We start from the raw sequence: 4,810 nt of genomic DNA, 5'->3' as shown, positions 1-4,810 counted from the left end.
CATATGGCCATGTCTGAACTGGGGTGGCAGAGTGGGCTGAAGAACGGTGATGGATTAAACCCAGATCTTTTGACTAGGTGTGAGTGTTTGATTGGTTCGGATGCTCCGTCCATCACCACCCCCTTTTGTACCGCTTGGTTCGCCATAAGTTGGCAGGGTATGCTCAGACGTGAGTCCCTTGCTCACTTTGCCACTGGATTCAAGCAAGCCTGGCTGAAGATGGCTGAAATGCCAAAAACCAGTACTGGGAATCTTGTTTCCGGTCCAGGGAAGGCATGGCTTGGCAGTTCGGGCTGGACTGTTCCCATGAGGCACAGGGTCAGACTGATTTGCATATGGCCATGTCTGAACTGGGGTGGCAGAGTGGCCTAAAGAACGGTGATAGATTATACCCAGTTCTGTAGACTGGGTCTGAGTGTTTGATTGGTTCAGATGCTCAGTCCATCACCACCCCCTTTTGTACCGCTTTGTTCGCCATAAGTTGGCAGGGTATGCTCAGACGTGAGTCCCTTGCTCACTTTGCCACTGGATTCAAGCACGCCTGGCTGAAGACGGCTGAAATGCCAGAAACCAGTCCTAGGAAGCTTGTTTCCGGTCCAGGGAAGGCATGGCTTGGCAGTTCGGGCTGGACTGTTCCCATGAGGCACAGGGTCAGACTGATTTGCATATGGCCATGTCTGAACTGGGGTGGCAGAGTGGGCTAAAGAACGGTGATGGATTAAACCCAGATCTTTTGACTAGGTGTGAGTGTTTGATTGGTTCGGATGCTCCGTCCATCACCATCCCCTTTTGTATCACTTGGTTCGCCATAAGTAGGCAGGGTATGCTCAGACGTGAGTCCCTTGCTCACTTTGCCACTGGATTCAAGCAAGCCTGACTGAAGAAGGCTGAAATGCCAGAAACCGGTCCTAGGAAGTTTGTTTCCGGTCCAGGGAAGGCATGGCTTGGCAGTTCGGGCTGGACTGTTCCCATGAGGCACAGGGTCAGACTGATTTGCATATGGCCATGTGTGAACTGGGGTGGCAGAGTGGGCTAAAGAACGGTGATGGATTAAACCCAGATCTGTTGACTGGGTGTGAGTGTTTGATTGGTTCAGATGCTCCGTCCATCACCACCCCCTTTTGTACCGCTTTGTTCACCATAAGGTTGCAGGGTATGCTCAGAAGTGAGTCCCTTGCTCACTTTGCCACTGGATTCAAGCAAGCATGGCTGAAGACGGCTGAAATGCCAGAAACCGGTCCTAAGAAGCTTGTTTCCGGTCCAGGGAAGGCATGGCTTGGCAGTTCGGACTGGACTGTTCCCATGAGGCACATGGTCAGACTGATTTGCATATGGCCATGTCTGAACTGGGTTGGCAGAGTGGGCTAAAGAACGGTGATTGATTAAACCCAGATCTGTTGACTGGGTGTGAGTGTTTGATTGGTTCAGATGCTCCGTCCATCACCACCCCCTTTTGTACCGCTTTCTTCACCATAGGTCGGCAGGGTATGCTCAGACGTGAGTCCCTTGCTCACTTTATTGCCACTGGATTCAAGCAAGCCTGGCTGAAGACGGCTGAAATGCCAGAAACCGGTCCTAGGAAGCTTGTTTCCGGTCCAGGGAAGGCATGGCTTGGCAGTTCGGGCTGGACTGTTCCCATGAGGCACAGGGTCAGACTGATTTGCATATGGCCATGTCTGAACTGGGGTGGCAGAGTGGGCTGAAGAACGGTGATGGATTAAACCCAGATCTTTTGACTAGGTGTGAGTGTTTGATTGGTTCGGATGCTCCGTCCATCACCACCCCCTTTTGTACCGCTTGGTTCGCCATAAGTTGGCAGGGTATGCTCAGACGTGAGTCCCTTGCTCACTTTGCCACTGGATTCAAGCAAGCCTGGCTGAAGATGGCTGAAATGCCAAAAACCAGTACTGGGAATCTTGTTTCCGGTCCAGGGAAGGCATGGCTTGGCAGTTCGGGCTGGACTGTTCCCATGAGGCACAGGGTCAGACTGATTTGCATATGGCCATGTCTGAACTGGGGTGGCAGAGTGGCCTAAAGAACGGTGATAGATTATACCCAGTTCTGTAGACTGGGTCTGAGTGTTTGATTGGGTCAGATGCTCAGTCCATCACCACCCCCTTTTGTACCGCTTTGTTCACCATAAGTTGGCAGGGTATGCTCAGACGTGAGTCCCTTGCTCACTTTGCCACTGGATTCAAGCACGCCTGGCTGAAGACGGCTGAAATGCCAGAAACCGGTCCTAGGAAGCTTGTTTCCGGTCCAGGGAAGGCATGGCTTGGCAGTTCGGGCTGGACTGTTCCCATGAGGCACAGGGTCAGACTGATTTGCATATGGCCATGTCTGAACTGGGGTGGCAGAGTGGGCTAAAGAACGGTGATGGATTAAACCCAGATCTTTTGACTAGGTGTGAGTGTTTGATTGGTTCGGATGCTCCGTCCATCACCATCCCCTTTTGTATCACTTGGTTCGCCATAAGTTGGCAGGGTATGCTCAGACGTGAGTCCCTTGCTCACTTTGCCACTGGATTCAAGCAAGCCTGGCTGAAGACGGCTGAAATGCCAGAAACCGGTCCTAGGAAGTTTGTTTCCGGTCCAGGGAAGGCATGTCTTGGCAGTTCGGGCTGGACTGTTCCCATGAGGCACAGGGTCAGACTGATTTGCATATGGCCATGTCTGAACTGGGGTGGCAGAGTGGGCTAAAGAACGGTGATGGATGAAACCCAGATCTGTTGACTGGGTGTGAGTGTTTGATTGGTTCAGATGCTCCGTCCATCACCACCCCCTTTTGTACCGCTTTGTTCGCCATAAGTTTGCAGGGTATGCTCAGACGTGAGTCCCTTGCTCACTTTGCCACTGGATTCAAGCAAGCATGGCTGAAGATGGCTGAAATGCCAGAAAACGGTCCTAGGAAGCTTGTTTCCGGTCCAGGGAAGGCATGGCTTGGCAGTTCGGACTGGACTGTTCCCATGAGGCACATGGTCAGACTGATTTGCATATGGCCATGTCTGAACTGGGTTGGCAGAGTGGGCTAAAGAACGGGGATTGATTAAACCCAGATCTGTTGACTGGGTGTGAGTGTTTGATTGGTTCAGATGCTCTGTCCATCACCACCCCCTTTTGTACTGCTTTCTTCACCATAAGTCGGCAGGGTATGCTCAGACGTGAGTCCCTTGCTCACTTTGCAACTGGATTCAAGCAAGCCTGGCTGAAGACGGCTGAAATGGCAGAAACCGGTCCAAGAAGCTTGTTTCCAGTCCATCGAAGGCATGGCTTGGCAGTTCGGGCTTGACTGTTCCCATGAGGCACAGGGTCAGACTGATTTGCATATGGCCATGTCTGAACTGGGGTGGCAGAGTGGGCTAAAGAACGGTGATGGATTAAACCCAGATCTGTTGACTAGGTGTGAGTGTTTGATTGGTTCAGATGCTCCGTCCATCACCACCCCCTTTTGTACCGCTTTGTTCGCCATAAGTTGGCATGGTATGCTCAGATGTGAGTCCCTTGCTCACTTTGCCACTGGATTCAAGCAAGCCTGGCTGAAGATGCCTGAAATGCCAGAAACCGGTCCTAGGAAGCTTGTTTCCGGTCCAGGGAAGGCATGGCTTGGCAGTTCGGGCTGGACTGTTCCCATGAGGCACAGGGTCAGACTGATTTGCATATGGCCATGTCTGAACTGGGGTGGCAGAGTGGGCTAAAGAACGGTGATGGATTAAACCCAGATCTTTTGACTGGGTGTGAGTGTTTGATTGGTTCGGATGCTCTGTCCATCACCACCCCCTTTTGTACCGATTTGTTTGCCATAAGTTGGCAGGGTAAGCTGAGACGTGAGTCCCTTGCTCACTTTGCCACTGGATTCAAGCAAGCCTGGCTGAAGACGGCTGAAATGCCAGAAACCGATCCTAGGAAGCTTGTTTCCGGTCCAGGGAAGGCATGGCTTGGCAGTTCGAGCTGGACTGTTCCCATGAGGCACAGGGTCAGACTGATTTGCATATGGCCATGACTGAACTGGGGTGGTAGAGTGGGCTAAAGAACGGTGATGGATTAAACCCAGATCTTTTGACTGGGTGTGAGTGTTTGATTGGTTTGGATGCTTCGTCCATCACCACCCCCTTTTGTACCGCTTTGTTCGCCATAGGTTGGCAGGGTATGCTCAGACGTGAGTCCCTTGCTCACTTTGCCACTGGATTCAAGCAATCCTGGCTGAAGATGGCTGAAATGCCAGAAACCGGTCCTAGGAAGCTTGTTTCCGGTCCAGGGAGGCATCGCATGGCAGTTTGGTCTGGACTGTTCCCATGAGGCACAGGGTCAGACTGATTTGCATATGGCCATGTCTGAACTGGGGGGGCAGAGTGGGCTAAAGAACGGTGATGGATTAAACCCAGATCTTTTTACTGGGTGTGAGTGTTTGATTGGTTCGGATGCTCCGTCCATCACCACCCCCTTTTGTACCGCTTGGTTCGCCATAAGTTGGCAGGGTATGCTCAGATGTGAGTCCCTTGCTCACTTCGCCACCGGATTCAAGCAAGCCTGGCTGAAAACAGCTGAAATGCCAGAAACCAGTCCTAGGAAGCTTGTTTCCGGTCCAGGGAAGGCATGGCTTGGCAGTTGGGCTGCACTGTTCCCATGAGGCACTGGGTGAGACTGATTTGCATATGGCCATGTCTGAACTGGGGTGGCAGAGTGGGCTAAAGAACGGTGATGGATGAAACCCAGATCTGTTGACTGGGTGTGAGTGTTTGATTGGTTCAGATGCTCCGTCCATCACCTCCCCCTTTTGTACCGCTTTGTTTGCCATAAGTTGGCAGGGTATG

Source organism: Lissotriton helveticus, chromosome 7 (assembly GCF_964261635.1).
Source record: "Lissotriton helveticus chromosome 7, aLisHel1.1, whole genome shotgun sequence".
NCBI classification, from domain to species: domain Eukaryota; kingdom Metazoa; phylum Chordata; class Amphibia; order Caudata; family Salamandridae; genus Lissotriton; species Lissotriton helveticus.
This window is presented reverse-complemented; position numbering follows the sequence as displayed.